Raw genomic sequence first — 18,283 nt, 5'->3', positions numbered from 1 at the left:
TTTTTAAAGTTAAAATTCTTGCCATCTTGGCAAAGTTTTGACACACAATATTGAGCATATTTGAACTGTGTAATGGATGCTTTTGAACTGCAGTGTTGGAGAAGACTCTTGAGAGTCCCTTGGATTGCAAGGAGATCAAACAAGTCAATCCTAAAGGAAATCAGTTCTGAATATTCATTGGAAGGACTAATGCTGAAGCTGAAACTCCAATACTTTGGCCACCTGATTTTCGACTCAATGGAAAAGACCCTGATGCTGGGAAAGATTGGAGGCAGGAGAAGGGGACAACAGAGGATGAGATGGCTGGATGGCATCACCGACTCAATGGACATGAGTTTGAGCAATCTCTGGGAGTTGGTGATGGACAGGGAAACCTGGCGTGCTGCAGGCCATGGGGTGGCCAAGAGTCTGACTTGACTGAGAGACTGAACTGAACTCATTTAGCATATGAAAGTGAAAGTTTAGTCACTCAGTCATGTCCAACTCTTTGCGACCCAATGGACCGTAGCCTACCAGCCTCCTCCATCCATGGGATTTTCCAGGCAAGAGTACTGAAGCGGATTGCCATTTCTTTCTCCAGAGGATCTTCCTGACCTAGGGATCGAACCCAGGTCTCCCACATTGTGAACAGATGCTTTACCATCTGAGACACCAGGGAAGTCCTCATTGACTGTACAGTGGTCCCCACTGCTCAGTTCACCTAACAGAGAAAAGTATCTCTAAAAAATACCATCCTCAGTCATAAATCAAACATGGGTCAAACCCATAAATCTATACTTCTTTAATCAAAACTCATGGCTGCAATTTCTGGATTCAACTGGCTGAAGTGCTCAGACTTTACTCAGAAAGCAGGCTTCAGGTGATTAACCATGCTCCTGGATATCAGTTTCTTTTGATCCAGGTCCAAAACCTGTAGCAACTTTCCAAATATGATAATTATGTCTGCTCAAAATTTGAGAGTTTGTAACTTTACTAAGATTTGGTGATGGTAGCAAAGTTTATCTCCTGAATTACATAACTCTCTGCCACCTCATTAGTTCCTTTTTTTTTTTTTTTTTTCCTCTTGCTGCAGCACAAATTTCTCCCCAGTAGCAGTTCTAGCCCTACCCATGCTCCGGCAACATATAAGCAGCTTTAATAAGCCATCCCTCCCATTACACATACACTGATAGAAAATAAATCGTTTTCATGAAAAGCAACTATGTGAATATAAAATTCTCAGTTTAATACCAAAATCATTCTGGAGATTCCTCTGCATCTCCTAATACTGAAGCCTAATAGTCTCTGCATTCTAATGTAGTTTTCCTTGAACAAGGGAATAAATGTAGGGCATGGGAGTTGTAATGGACATTTCTTGCTTGTTCTTTTTTTACCATCAGCCACACCAAATCTTGTTATTTATAGTGCACTGCTTTTGCTTTCCAGCAAATCTCCTTCTCTTACTCTAAGTGCTTCGGGAAAAGCATGCCCATCCTGTGACTGGTCTAAGCATGGGATGCAGACATGACCCACTTAGTACTGGTTAGAGCCAATACAACCAATGATAAGATATTTGAGCTCTTAGGAAATCACAGTCCTCTAAAAACTGTTTGTAGAAGGATATCTGAGAATGAAGACACCATAGCAGACAATAGCCCTAAGAGAGAAAAAAGATGTTCTAAGATATCATTTACATCTTTTATCAAGTTTGAAGCTGCCTATCCTTGGGCTTTTCAGTTAAAGGAGATGATGAATTGATTCTGTGTAAACCAATTTTAGTTAGATTTTCTGTTACTTGATCAGAAACATACAAAACTATTTAGAAGAGATAATGGAATAAAATACTAGTCTGAAAATGTTTTACACCAGGAAAATATGATCTCTTATTAAGCAATGGTCATTTACTGGATTTTCTAAAAAATGTGCCAAAGATGTGCACAAATTTATGTATAAAAATATTTATTTCTCTGTTTTGCTTTGTATTCTTTTATTTTTTGGGGGGTTGGGGCTTCATATCTTTTATTTATTTATTTATTTTTGGTTTCTACCAGTTTTTACTTGCATTCTTTTTTTTTATTTTATTTTTTACCTTTACAATATTGTATTGGTTTTGCCATATATCAACATGAATCCTCCAGAGGTATACACGTGTTCCCCATCCTGAACCCTCCTCCCTCCTCCCTCCCTGTACCATCCCTCTGGGTCGTCCCAGTGCACCAGCCCCAATCATCCAGTATCGTGCATCGAACCTGGACTGGCGACTCGTTTCATATATGATATTATACATGTTTCAATGCCATTCTCCATGGAGTATTACTCAGCCATTAAAAAGAATACATTTGAATCAGTTCTAATGAAGTGGATGAAACTGAAGCCTATTATACAGAGTGAAGTAAGCCAGAAAGAAAAACACCAATATAGTATACTAACGCATGTATATGGAATTTAGAAAGATGGTAACAATAACCCTGTATATGAGACAGCAAAAGAGACACTGATGTATAGAACAGGCTTCTGTTTTGCTTTTTAATACAATTGTATATCACATGCTCAGCATTTAAGTGGTAAAATATTAAGCGACTAATAATTTCATGTCATGTATTATCTTATATTGAATGATACAGATAATATAAATTGGATTGAAAGTGATAGGATATATGATATATTACATAGATTAGTAAAGTGACGTGAAAGTCACTCAGTTGTGTCCGACTCTTTGTGACCCCATGGACTATACAGTCCAGGGAATTCTCCAGGCCAGAATACTGGAGTATTACAATCTGCTAAAGAATTGATGAAGGATACTGGGCTAAAGTGATTAATAAGCTGATATTTAACTAAGCAAAACATTATTATAATACATATTGTCTTATTTCCTCAATTGTGTATATAAATCTTGTTGACTTCTTTATTTCTCTGTTTTTACGTCATTCTGTGAAAGTAGGCAAATGAAATAAATGGTGATTTCATTGGGTTTCTTCAACTTAGCCTGCTCAAATACTTTAAGAAAGCAGATGGCTCACATTAACGTAATGAACAATAAATATTTTCATGCCTCTGAAATATCCTGAACCCATTATATATTCAAACATTCTAACAGAATAAACAGTCAGTCAAGATATGCCATATACACCAATCTGGGATTGATTTTTACAATTGTTTTCACTATACTGGAATTATTCTTTCAGTTTTCCCCTTTCTACATATGCACTAATGTTAAATTATCTCTTCATATTCTCAGATTCAGGGTTGATATTTAGATTATATCTATAGGTACCTTATATTCCCAAGATAAAAGCTTGGCAAATATTTGATAGACATTGGGTTTCATTTAGAAACATTACTGTTTACATATGAATATGTTCTTTCCTAGGAGATTTCTCAGTAATATCTATAATATATTGCTTCATCTCTCTCTCTGATACATCCTCTTAATTTCTTTACAATTTCCTTAATATTTCCCCAGAAACTTTTAGTGCCAACTTCAGGTTTAGATTTAGTTATGAAAAAAGTGAAAAAATTGAGATTTAGAGAATTGAAATACTACTCCCATAAAATGTGTTTTATAAAAGCTATGAAATTATTATATATATACATATAATGAATATATATACATATCACATATACATATATATATATAGGTAACTGTATGTGTATAATAGTACATTATATACATACTGTGTATATATATATATATACACTATAATAGTAGATATGCAGTATGGTATATGTATAAAGTTTATATATACTATATTTAACAAATTAAATATCTTGTTCTTTTAATAAGTGAGAAGAGTTTTAAAACATTATAAACATATATTTTCAGAAATATATCTCCCTTATTAACAATGATTTGGATATTTCCTTTGAGATTTGGTTTGATGATTTCATACAGAATTAGAAATTTAAATAATATGGTGACAAAATTTAACTGGAGCAGAATATATTAATAATGTCATCAACTATTCATGATAGCTCTTTTATTAAAGAAGAAGTACTGGTATTTCTCAACTGTCACTCCCTTCTGTCATTAGCTTTTAACTACATTTGTGAAAAAAAGTAGCTATACACACCCAGAACAGAAATCAGATCCTTAATAGAGTTTTAATAAGTTAGAAACTGATAAAATCCTGCTGAAGACTCTGGCACCATGGAGGAGGCTACTCAGCTGGAAGGCTTTAAATTAGTGATGGCCAATCTACTCCTATAAAATATTTCTTGGAAGATATTGCCTCCAGTTCTGAGCACAGCCAAGCTAAATGAAAGCACGTTCTGTGGACAACCCTCTGGGTCTAAAGTATGCCAAGCTCAGCTTAATAAATAAATCTGATTTACGGGCATTAAATACAAAGTTTATTCACGGCTCTGTAATGAATGTTTTGCAGAGACCATTTTTACACGCATAATATTTCATTTTCTAGAGCGAAAAGAGTGGATTCTTCATGGAAAGTGAAAGTAGAGTGCTTTGTTTTATATGTGGTTTTCTGCTCTTTCATTTTTGAGTCTGAAATACTATTAATCTTCATTACATGTTGCTGCATTTAGTAAAGAGAAAGATGCTGAAATAAGGCAGAGAGGTCATATTTGCCAGACCCACAGGAATCTCAGAATAAGCTTAAGAAATGTATTAACACACAAATGTTTGTAGATCATAATTGCATAATTATGCTATATTTATATATAGAGATCATGTACATAAGCATATAGAGATGAGTATATTACACAGACATACACACCACTTAAAGAGCTTTTTATCCAACTAGCATCTGGAAGTTTAGCTTTTTTCTATGTTTTATTATTAAATATTTGTTACATAGAAGATAATGTATCTAAAATATACACAATGTATAAAAAAATCTATAATAATCTCCAGTATACCCACTACCCAAGTTAATAAATAAACATGATTAAATCCAACATGTGTCTCTCTATAAAAATCTTTCTTTCTTCCACCACAATATTTAACTATCATTATGAAATTTTGTTTATTATTTATTTGTGTGTGTTTTTATGCGTATGTGTATGATTTTAGTATGCACACATCTAAACACAAATATTGATAGGATTTTTTATTATTTTCTTGCTTTAAAATTATATACAATTACATAAAAATGTTAACATATGTAGTTAGAAAATTTTATTAATAATTATTTTTTATAATCATTATGTTTTTAAGATTCATTAATATTAGAAGCAGCTATTTTCCATTTATTTAACATTCCATTTTGTGAATACATCATAAAAAAATTTTTTTTTACTTGTAATAGTTTTAGGCTTAAATTTCCTCTCTTATTATGTTAAACCAATATTATTTCTGGGTAAAATTTATAAAAAAGAGAGAGGAGTGATATTGCAATGATCAAATTATCTATGGCTATTGTGAATTATAAAAGAAAACAGAAAATGTTAGACCAGGAACTAATTGATGCAAATATAAAATAACTCATTAATAGTTTGATTATGATTTTGTGTTATATTTCTAAACTTCTATAAGTCTTTTTATAAAGAATACAAGAATACATAATGATAAATGGACAGATGTACATAATGAAATAATAAAGTGTATGTACATATATATATATATATATACACTTAGCATTTGTGCTAAGTCACTTCAGTTGTGTCAGACTCTTCAGCTCTTTGTGACCCTATGCACTGTAGCCCTTCAGGCTTCTCTGTCCATGGGATTCTCTAGGCAAGAATACTGGAGTGGGTTGCCATGCTCTTCTGCAGGGGATCTTTCCGACCCAGGGATCGAACCTGCATCTCTTTTGTCTCATGAATTGGCAAGCAGGTTCTTTACCAGTAGCACCACCTGGGAAGCCTATCATGTATATATATATATATATATATATATATATACACACACACACACACATATACATACATACGTACATATGTACATTTCAAAGGCAAATTCTAGGTAACAATCTTGAGTCTTCTATACTTCCACCACTGAAATTAATCATCACAGCCTATGAATCTGACTTCTTAGTGTTCGTTTTTAACATCTTCATCTTACTCTACCCCATTTCAAATTTCTACCAACCTTTCTAGATTACTTATAAAAACCTCATGATATGTCTCTAGTAACACTTCTTTCAATTCTTTCTTCAACTGTGTCAAAATAATCTCTTAAAACCAAATACTGTCTTTGTTTAAAATCTCTTCTTAACTGTAAATGCAGTTTTTGAAAGCACAAGGACTTTAAAATACCTTAAATCTTTCACCATAGTATTTTGCTGATATTCAGTACTTTACGTTTTCTGCTCCATTTTCTAAAAACAAAACATGGAGAACTCATTGATATAGGAATGCTCACTTGTAATAAAAGACCACAAAGTGGTCCTATTATATCAGCACCATTTGGAGCTGGTCTTACTAGTTTGTTGAATGTCTCCTTGAAACTTGGACATGCATGTCACATACAAAAAATTAGATGATGTGTTGGAATTTCATTGAATTGATATATAGGAATGATGTCAGGAAACTCACAGAGATGTCTGTATTAGATAGAATGAATTTACTATGCAATTGACTATACCCAGGATCTGATTGTTTCAATGGTAAGAGAAGGGAACTTCTTCAACAGAGATGATAAACATGCACAGGAATGAAGCAAAATCAGTGGCAAATGACTTGTATAGGTCAGGACCATTCAATGATTTGGATGTTACTAGCCAGAGAAGGCAATGGCACCCCACTCCAGTACTCTTGCATGGAAAATCCCATGGATGGAGCAGCCTGGTAGGCTGCAGTCCATGGGGTGGCTAGGAGTCGGACACGACTGAGCGACTTCACTTTCACTTTTCACTTTCCTGCATTGGAGAAGGAAATGGCAACCCACTCCATTGTTCTTGCCTGGAGAATCCCAGGGATGGGGGAGCCTGGTGGGCTGCCATCTATGAGGTCGCACAGGGTCGGACACGACTGAAGTGACTTAGCAGCAGCAGCAGCAGCAGTAGGGGCCACAGAACTGGAAAAGTTCACTTTTCCTTCAAATTCCAAAGAAGGGTAATGCCAAAGAATGTTCAAACCACTGCACAGTTGTGCTCTTTTTATGTGCTAGCAAGGTGATGCTCAAAATCCTTCAAGCTAGGCTACAACAGTATGTGAACTTGGAACTTCCAGATATACAAGCTTGATTTAGAAAAGGCAGAGGAACCATAGAGCAAATTGCCAACATCTGTTGGATCCTAGAAAAAGCAAGAGAATTACAGAAAAACATCTATTTCTGTTTCATTGCCTATGCTAAAACCATTGCCTGCATGGATCACAGCAAACTGTGGAAAATTCTTAAAGAGATGGGAATACCAGACCACCTACCTGTCTCCTGAAAAACCTGTATGTAGGTCAATAAGCAACAGTTAGAACCAGACATGGAACAATGAACTGGGTGAAGGAGTACATCAAAACTGTATATTGTCACCCTGCTTATTTAACTTATATGCAGAGTACATCATGCCAAATGCCAGGCAGGATGAATCACAAGCTGAAATCAAGATTGCCAGGAAAAATATCAGCAACTTCAGATATACAGATGATACCACACTAATGGAAGAGAATGAAGAGGAACTAAAGAGCTTTTTGATGAAGGTGAAAGAAGAGACTGAAAAAGATGACTTAAAACTCAACATTCAAAAAACCAATATCATGGCAGTTACTTCACAGCAAATAGATGAGGAAAAACTGGAAATAGTGATAGACTTTATTTTCTTGGGCTCCAAAATCACTGTAGATGGTGACTGCACCCATAAATTTAACAATACATTTACTCCTTGGAAGAAAAGCTATGACAAACCTAGAGAGCATACTGAAAAGCAGAGATCACTGTGTCAACAAAGATCCAATAGTCAAAGCTATGATTTTTCCAGTAGTCATGTACAGGTATAACAGTTGGAACATAAAGAAGGCTGAGTGCTGAAGAATTGACGCTTTTGAACTGTGATGTTGGAGAAGACTCTTGAGACTACATTGGACTGCAAGGAAATCAAACCAGCCCATCCTAAAAGAAATCAATCCTGAATATTCAATGGAAAGACTAAGTGGTGAAACTGAAATTCCAGTACTTTGGCAACCTGATGTGAAGAGCCAACCTTTTGGAAAAGACCTGATTCTGGAAAGATTGAAGGCAGGAGGAGAAGTGGGTAACAGAGGATGAGATGGTTGAATGGCATCATTGATTCAAGGGACATGAGTTAGAGCAAACTCTGGGAGATAGTGAAGGACAGGAAAGCTTGGCGTGCTGCAGTCCATGAGGTCACAAAGAGTTGAACACAACTGAGCTATTGAACAGCAGCATCGGTAATGATTATGTGATTCTAGAATAACAGAGGCCAAGTGTTAGCATATTCATCAGAAGAAAGATGGATGTTATTATCATAATGGGCAGAAAACATAGTCATTAGGAAACCATGACGTGTAGAAGCTGTGACCTCCGTCCTGTCACCACTCAATTCGCTTTTCTGGTTTTGAAAAAAAAACAGATATGGATAATGGTGAGATCACAATTGACTAACATCATTTTAACAGTCATAGACTGTTCTGTCAGGTTTTTATATTTGCTTGAGCAGAGCAACGCAGTCTCTGGCACTTGGTAAGTGGCTATCGATTTTACAAAGCCTCTTCTTAATTCCTATCACTAGAGCAAGTCTTATGGTATTAACTTTTACCTGCCAAATTTCAGGAGAGCACTTTCACTGTCTTGCTTCCAGGTTATGTTAATTCTCCTGAGCTCTGTCATAATATAGTCCAGTGCATACAAATTTTAATGCACATGTAAATCCTCTGGAGGCATTATATGCAGATTCTGATTCAGTATTTTTGGAAAGGGACCTCCAAATAATACATTTCTAAAAATGTTCCCTGATGATTGCAACATTATTTTGCAAAGATATACACATCTTGATCTTGATCATCTTGACAACTGGGAGAATATCATGCTTGCCCTCTAGGTTAGTGATACTATGCAAAGTGAACTTGCTGAGCAAAAACTTTAGAGTGTTGTACATGTGTTAAACAGATAATTATATGTGCAAGGTTAAAAAAAAAAACAACCTTATGGAAATTTAGAATCCTGCCAACCCCAAATATTTGTGTTTCATTGGTTCCAGTCATTTTGTTATCATCTCTAAAGCAAAAGTACAAATGGTATTATTACACATCACATCTTAAGAAGATCCACAAAATGTAGTGCTACTCTTTAGTGGTACACACAGTGATTTTAGGAATATTATTCTGACTCATTTATCAGGTGTCTTGGAAAGCTTCTTATCCTCAAGTGGGTCCTAGAATAAATAAGACAGGGATTTATCACAACTCCAGCTTCCAGAGCAAACTTTCCAGATTTAGGCCAGATGACCCACCATGGTTCTGGTGATATATTGGGCACATAAAAATGTTTTCTGGGCAACTCTGAGTTATCTCATTAGAAGAGTCTTAGATTTTTGGAGCAAAGTCTATGAAGCAAGATCTACTTTCCCTTTAAAAAAAACAGCTTCATATATTGTGTTGGAAAAATAGGAAGAAAATGAGAACCTAACTATAGACATTGATTGCTTATGTGACCTGATCTTATCATGAGAAGAGTGTTAATAAAACCCACTGGATCAAAATGCTACAGAAATAGAACAGAAATCCATCTTAGATTAAAAGTTACACATTCCAGATTAAGCTTGAGCATGGCATGTCTAAAAGACAAAATTATATGAAAAAGTCACCCATTTCTGTACTTCTGGTCCTTTTCCAGCATAGCCCTAGAGGCTTAGCAAAATTTCCTTTGAGAACAAGAGGAATAGAGAACTCTAACTGTGGCCGTGAATGAACCAACACAGCGTGTTAGGTTAGCTAGGACTAGACTGCTATAGCATTAAAGACCCATCCATGATTAGCCCTGAAGGACAATGGCAAAAGAAAACCTTCCCATTGTTGTGAGCAGTATAATTGTTCTCCTACTTTGTATGGAGAGAGAAATATTTTAAAGGTTGCATTGACTCCGACTTCCTTTAGGTGCCTGCAGGGAGCACATGTGAAATTTCAGGGGCGAGGGAGCCCGAGGAAAAGATATGCGCATTTATTTATGAGAGTGGGCGAAAATATTTGAATCTTTGTGTGTCATTTTAATGTCCATCAGAAAACACCTATTTAAGAAGAGACCTTCAATAACCAGATAGACAGGTTGCCTTCACAACCCACTTCTCTTTCTCAACTACCCCCAGAATGGGCACACATTAACAGGTGGCAGGAATGATAAACTCTATAATATGGCTAACTTGGGAATTCCCTGGTGGCCTAGTGGTTAGGATTCCAAACCTTCACTGCCATGACCTGGGTTCAATTTCTAGGTGGGGAAATGACATCCTGCAAGCCATGGGGCATAGCCAAAATAAATAAATAAAACATGTCCAGTTCTTATTGAGGCTAATCTAAATATGGCCACCATGGACCCAGTCCACCAGGACCACAGACTGATGCAAATCCCTAGAGGGGTAATATTTTTCTGGTTAATCAATTAACTACTTGGCCCTCTTCCATCCTTTCTGGGCAGCAATGCATCTTTAACAGAATCCATGTATATTCATGTACAATATTGTCTTCTTTGCCTCAGTACCTCAACCAGCACTTCCACCTAATATAACTTAGAGAACACCTGATCTGTTGAAATGCTATAATATAACATTGTATTCAACCAAGGGAGAGATAAGCCTTTCGGCAATGGAGTTATAGCAATGAGCTCATGACCACAGGATTCATTGTTTTTGTTTGGTTGGTTTGCTTTAGTGTTTAATGATTTACTCCATCAAATATAAGACAATTATAGTACAAAACTAGAATAACCTATTGATTTCTCAGTTAAGGTGCCAGCTCAGTGCACACATTCCGAGAGACTGGTGCACTATACTAAAAAAAAAAAAAAAACAGGCATATGGATATAACTAACACTGCTGTGTGGGCTAGGCACCTAGTAGCTGGAATATACAGTCCAGAAAACTGTGTATTCTAGAAGAAATTGCCCCATTCACCATCACTTCTAGAAAGCCACAAGAAGAATTTGTGTTTTCCGTCTATTATCATAGATTCTATGGTATTAGAAGCTTTGGATCTCACAATTGTAGTGCTTTCGTCCATACTACATTTTGGTGACCTCAAAAATTGTGTATAAATTTGACTATTTTTACTAGCAATTTGAATATTTTAATATTTTCCTTTTATTATATTTTCTTGATTGCATTAAAATAAGACTAGAGATCTCAAGAAAATTAGAGATACCAAGGGAACATTTCATGCAAAGATGGGCTCGATAAAGGACAGAAATGGTATGGACCAAAAAGAAGCAGAAGATATTAAGAAGAGGTGGCAAGAATACACAGAAGAACTGTATGAAAAAGATCTTCACGACCCAGATAATCACGATGGTGTGATCACTGACATAAAGCCAGACATCCTGGAATGTGAAGTCAAGTGGGCCTAAGAAAGCATCACTATGAACAAAGCTAGTGGAGGTGATGGAATTCCAGTTGAGCTATTTCAAATCCTGAAAGACGATGCTGTGAAAGTGCTGCACTCAATATGCCAGCAAATTTGGAAAACTCAGCAGTGGCCACAGGACGGGAAAAGGTCAGTTTTCATTCCAATCCCAAAGAAAGGCAATGCCAAAGAATGCTCAAACTACCATACAATTGCACTCATCTCCCACTCTAGTAAAGTAAGCTCAAAATTCTCCAAGCTAGGCTTCAACAATATGTGAACCGTGAGCTTCCTGATGTTCAAGCTGGTTTTAGAAAAGGCAGAGGAACCAGAGATCAAATTGCCAACATCTGCTGGATCATGGAAAAAGCAAGAGAGTTCCAGAAAAACATCTATTTCTGCTTTATTTACTATGTCAAAGCCTTTGACTGTGTGGATCACAATAAACTGTGGAAAATTCTGAAAGAGATGGGAATAACAGACCACCTTATCTGCCTTTTGAGAAATCTATATGCAGGGCAGGAAGCAACAGTTAGAACTGAACATGGAACAACAGACTGGTTCCAAATAGGAAAAGGAGTATGTCAAGGCTGTATATTGTCACCCTGCTTATTTAACTTCTATGCAGAGTACATCATGAGAAATGCTGGGCTGGAAGAAGCACAAGCTGGAATCAAGATTGCCGGGAGAAATATCAATAACCTCATATATGCAGATGACACCACCCTTATGGCAGAAAGTGAAGAGGAACTAAAAAAACCTCTTGATGAAAGTGAAAGTGGAGAGTGAAAAAGTTGGCTTAAAGCTCAACTTTCAGAAAATTAAGATCATGGCATCTGGTCCCATCACTTCATGGGAAATAGATGGGGAAACAGTGGAAACAGTGTCAGACTTTATTTTGGGGGGCTCCAAAATCACTGCAGATGGTGACTGCAGCCATGAAAATAAAAGACGCTTACTCCTTGGAAGGAAAGTGATGACCAACCTAGATAGCATATTCAAAAGCAGAGACATTACTTTGCCAACAAAGATTCATCGAGTCAAGGCTATGGTTTTTCCTGTGGTCATGTATGGATGTGAGAGTTGGACTGTGAAGAAGGCCGAGTGCTGAAGAATTGATGCTTTTGAACTGTGGTGTTGGAGAAGACTCTTGAGAGTCCCTTGGACTGCAAGGAGATCCAACCAGTCCATTCTGAAGGAGATCAGCCCTGGGATTTCTTTGGAAGGAATGATGCTAAAGCTGAAACTCCAGTGTTTTGGCCATCTCATGTGAAGAGTTGACTCATTGGAAAAGACTCTGATGCTGGGAGGGATTGGGGGCAGGAGGAGAAGGGGACGACAGAGGATGAGATGGCTGGATGGCTTCACTGACTCGATGGACTTGAGTCTGGGTGAACTCCGGGAGTTGGTGATGGACAGGGAGGCCTGGCGTGCTGCGATTCATGGGGTCGCAGAGTCGGACACGACTGATCGATTGAACTGAACTGAATAATATTAATGTGTCAATCTCATATATTTATAGAATTCAGAGAATATATTTATTATGCAGTTTGTTAAAGAAATGCATTCTAGAAATGTAACCTCTAATAGAAGGAAATATAAAAATGCTTAATAATAGATGGTTAATACCAGAAAGAGAATAAGAGAATAATTGAGTGTAAAGCGTAACATAAATTTAGTTGAAGAGAAATAAAGGCTGTGGCAAAAAAAGTGAGAGAGAAAAACAGAACATTTGGAAAGGTGGGGAAAATGAAGGATATTTCAGATAACTAGAGAAAATATAGGAAGCATTTTTCCTATAGCTTGTACTCAAGCCTTGTCAGGTGTATAGATGAGGGATTTTAAAAATAGAATTTCAGTTTATGTGTGTTAATCAAGTTTTCTGTGCAAATCTCTTACAATATTTCACCTTGATAAAAAATTAATATCAAATAAAATATCATTTATGGAGCAACAATGGATCCAACACAAGTTTCCTCTCCTCCAAATATTGTGAGTGCTTAAGCAGCTGTATTGTGATGCAAATAAGATTATTATAGCAATTTTGGATGGATATTTTCAAAAGTAGTTATTGCCTGTCAATAATGTTTATGACTACCTCAAAAGCTTTAATGACTGTTTTGTGATGCCAAACTGCAAGGTCAAATAAACAGCTTTCAGAAAACACACGGATGGAAGGAAATAAAATCCTGTTAGTGACTTGCTCTGTGCAAGTTCCTTAGCTCTCCGAGAGAATCTTAGGGATCAAGAAAAGTAGTAAATATTTACCGATGTTACTTTCAAAAACCCTTTCATCTTTTACTTTTTTTGATCTGGACATATTTGGGGAAAAGGATTATTAAATCTACTTTAAGACAACATTTTGAGTCAGAATTAAGAAACTTGTTAGTGGTTCCTACTGATGATATTAGTTGGTAATATCATTATCATACAAATCAGAAAATCTACATGATATACTTGAATAATTTAATGTGGATTACTAACATATTTATAAAATGATTTAAAACAAAGGTGAAATTCAGTGGCTAATGGCAGCTCAAGTAAAATATAACAAATTAGTAATTAAATTAAATATAAAGAGCCACTAAAGATGATCAATTTGTCCTTATAAAAGATGGTTCTTATAAAAATTGTCCTTATAAAAGATGGTTCTTATAAAAATATTTATGAAACCTTATTTACTGCAACATATTTTCATTTATAATCACACTGAAAGAAAAAGCGTGTACACATAGGTAAGCTATCCTAAGAATATGTATTAAGTTCATAACTCAAATTGTAGGAGAAACAGAAAAATACTAATCATTTATATGCATAATGCTTTATATATTTCAAAATATTTGATTTATTGTATATGTTATCCTTATTATATGCCTGCAAGGTTTTGTTTTCAATTTTCAGTAACCCTACAAAATTTCAACAAAAGAAAAATATTTTAATATGATTGTTTAAATAATTATTTTTTTTCTTAAAATCCATTATCTTAAATCCAGCATGATATTTAAAGCCCTCTGTATTTAAACATCTCTCAGTGTGGCTTTCATTTGTGTATTTTCTGTATTGGATCCTCAATTTTACTTATTAATATAAACTACATAAACTTTTTATTTTTTATGGGTTTTTTAATACTTATTTAAAAAACATTAATCTGATATTCAGTGAATCATGCCTAAAAGAAACAGATCTTAAAATAACTGTCTTGTAAATTCTTATTTTAAAAATAAAAAATATTACAGATCAAACATCAAAATGTTTCTAACTAGAATTATAAGGTATGTATCTAACATAAAGACGTAGCAATTGAACAACCAACCTGAAAGCAAGAATCACGGAATTGACATTTTTTAACAACAAAGGATATAATACACTTAAGATATAAGTTCAAAAATTTATTGCAATAATTATCTTTGTGTTATGATGAATATAGTGAAAGATTTAAATATACAAAATTGAAAAATGTCTTACTTATTTTTATTAATCATAAATATACATTTAATACTAATAAAAGAATGAAAATTGCAATCTGAAGAGACAAAAAATTCACAAAGAATGAATATATAGCTGTATTTTATTTCTTGGTGAAAGAAGGGATTATACTATATATCTCCCTCCAGCACTAGGAAGATTTCTAAAAGATGAAGGAACCTGGTTAGAACAAGTAGATATGATAGAGCTTCTTATTGAAACATTGTCCTATATCTACACAAGTAAGATAGATACAGAGAGAGACAATGTGGCCTTAAAGCGCAGATAACAGTTATAACACTGCAATTGGAATATCTTGCCTTGGCTATACCTGAGACTCAAAGATAAGCACAGACCTTGGACTAAGACTAACTGCTTCCAGTTTGGTAACTTATTTATGCTTTCTCAGCGGAAACATTAGGAAATTCTTTATTTGCGTTTCCTCAATTTAGAACTCTGCAGATTAAGGCAAAATAACTGCTAAGTCGCTTCAGTCATGTACGACTCTGTGTGAGCCCAGAGATGGCAGCCCACCAGGCTCCCCCGTCCCTGGGATTCTCCAGGCAAGAATACTGGAGTGGGTTGCCATTTCCTTCTCCAATGCAGGAAAGTGAAAAGTGAAAGTGAAGTCGCTCAGTCGTGTCCGACTCCTAGCGACCCCATGGACTGCAGCCCACCAGGCTCCTCCGTCCATGGGATTTTCCAGGCAAGAGTACTGGAATGGGCTGCCATTGCCTTCTCCCAGACAAAATAACTAGTCCACATCAAAAATCACCAGGCAAAATTGATAATAAGCGATCTTGTTCTAGGCATTAGTAAAAATGTTTTAGAGTCCAAAATACTACCAATGTGTGACAATGCAGATATGGATTACCACAAACACACATGTTATAATGTTTAAAGAATTTTTCTCTCATAAATAAGCTAACAGTGATATTCTTTTATTGTCTCCTCTGTTTTTTTTTTTTTTAAATTTTATTGAAATATAGTTGATTTAAAATATGTTAATTTCTCCTGTAGAGCAAAGTTACACAGTTATACACACAGACATACACACACATATATACTTTTTCATATTCTTTTTCATTATGGTTTGTCACAGGATATTTAATATAGTTTGCTGTGTTATGCAGTAGGGTCTCATTGTTTATAATCTGTCTTGAATTAATTTTTGTTATTGGTGTAAGAAATTAAAATATGCTTGCTCCTTGGAAGAAAAGCTATGACTAACCTAGACAGCATATTAAAAAGCAGAGGCATTATTTTGTCAACAAAGGTCCATCTAGTCAAAGCTATGGTTTTTCCAGTGGTCATGTATGGATGTGAGAGTTGGACTATAAAGAAAGCTGAGGGGCAAATAATTGAAGCTTTTGAACTGTGGTGTTGGAAAAGACTCTTGAGAGTCCCTTGGACTGCAAGGAGATCCAACCAGTCCATTCTGAAGGAGATCAGTCCTGGGTGTTCATTGGAAGGACTGATGTTGAAGCTGAAACTCCAATACTTTGGCCACCTGATGTGGAAAACTGACTCACTGGGAAATTCCCTGATGCTGGGAAAGATTAATGCCGGGGGAAAAGAAGGGGACAACAGAGGATGAGATGGTTGGATGGCATCACTGATGCGATGGACAGTTTGAGTAGGCTCCTGGAGTTGGTAATGCACAGGGAAGCCTGTCTGCAGGCGTGCTGAAGTCAGACACAACTGAGCAACTGAACTGAACTGAAGATTGGGGTCTAGTTTTATTCTTTTTTTTTTTTAATTTTTATTTTATATTGAAGTAAAGTTGATTTGGGCTTCCCTGGTGGCACAGTGGTAAAGAATCTGCCTACAATCAGGAGACACAGATTCAGTCCCTAGATTATATATATGCATGAGTGCTCAGTCATTCAATCATGTCCCTTCTTTGCAACCGCATAGACTGTAGGCCATGAGGCTCCTCTGTGCATGGAATTTTCCAGACAAGAATACTGGAATGGGTTGCCATCCCTCCTCCAGGAGATCTTCCTGACCCAAGAATCAAATCCACGTCTCTTACATCTTCCACATTGGAAGGTGGAGTCTATACCACTGAGTTGCCTGGGAAACCCAGTTACAGGCATACATGTATTCTTCATCAAATTCTTTTCCCACTTAGATTATTTGAGAATATTGAGCATATTTCCCTCTGCTACTCATAGTGGGTCCTTGTTGGTTATCTATTTTAAATATAGCAGTGTGTATATGTCAATATTGGTGGGCAAGTTGTCAGGACTCAGCACTTTAGCTTCCAGGGTCCAGTTTCAATCCCTGGTCAGGGAACTAAGATCCTACAAGCCACACAGCATGGTCAAAAACAAAACAAAAAAAAAAAAAAACAACCCTCAAACATTGATATTCTCATTAACAAAGAGATACATTTTTTTTATTGAAATGTAGTTGATTTACAATGCTGTTAACTACTGCTATACATCATAGTGATTCAGTTATTCATATATATATATATATATATTTCACTCTTTTTTTAATATTATTTTCCATTATGGTTTATCATAGAATATTGAATATAGTTCTCTGTACTATACAATAAGACCTTGTTGTTTCTCCATCCTATATATAAAAAACTTACATCTGCTAATCCAAACCTCCCATTCTATCCCTCCCCCAGCTCCCTCCTCCTTGACAACTACAAGTCTGTTCTATGTGTCCATGATTCTGTTTCATAGATAGGTTCATTTGCTTCATATTTTAGATTCCACATGTAAGTGATATCATATGTTATTTGTCTTTATCTTTCTGACTCACTTCATTTAGTTTGATAATCTCTAGGTCCATCCTTATTGCTGGAAATGACATTATTTCTCTCTTTTTTATGGCTGAGTAGTATTCCCTTGTATATATGTACTACATCTTCTTTATCCATTCATTCATAGATGGGCATTTAGGTTGTTTCCATGTCTTGGCTATTGTGAATAGTGTGACTAGAAACATAGGGGTACATGTATTTTTTTGAGTTTTCCTTGTGTCAAGATATATGCCCAGGAGTAAGATTTCTGTATCATATGGTAATTCTATTTTTAGTTTTCTGAGGAGCTTCCATACTGTTTTTTAAGTGGCTGCACCAACTTACATCCCCATCAACAGTATAGGCTGCTGCTGCTAAGTTGCATCAGTCGTGTCTGACTCTGTGTGACCTTATAGATGGCAGTCCACCAGGCTCCTCTGTCCACAGGATTCTCTAGGCAAGAATACCAGAGTGGGTTGCCATTTCCTTCTCCACAATAGTATGGGAAAGTTCCCTTTTCTCCACACCCTTTTCAGCATTTGTTATTTGTAGACTTTATAAAGATGGCCATGCTGATTTATGTGAGATGATACCTCACTGTAGTTCTGGTTT

The sequence above is a fragment of the Bos indicus genome, chromosome 28 (genome assembly GCF_029378745.1).
Source record: "Bos indicus isolate NIAB-ARS_2022 breed Sahiwal x Tharparkar chromosome 28, NIAB-ARS_B.indTharparkar_mat_pri_1.0, whole genome shotgun sequence".
NCBI lineage: Eukaryota > Metazoa > Chordata > Mammalia > Artiodactyla > Bovidae > Bos > Bos indicus.
Note: the sequence above shows the minus strand (reverse complement) of the source record.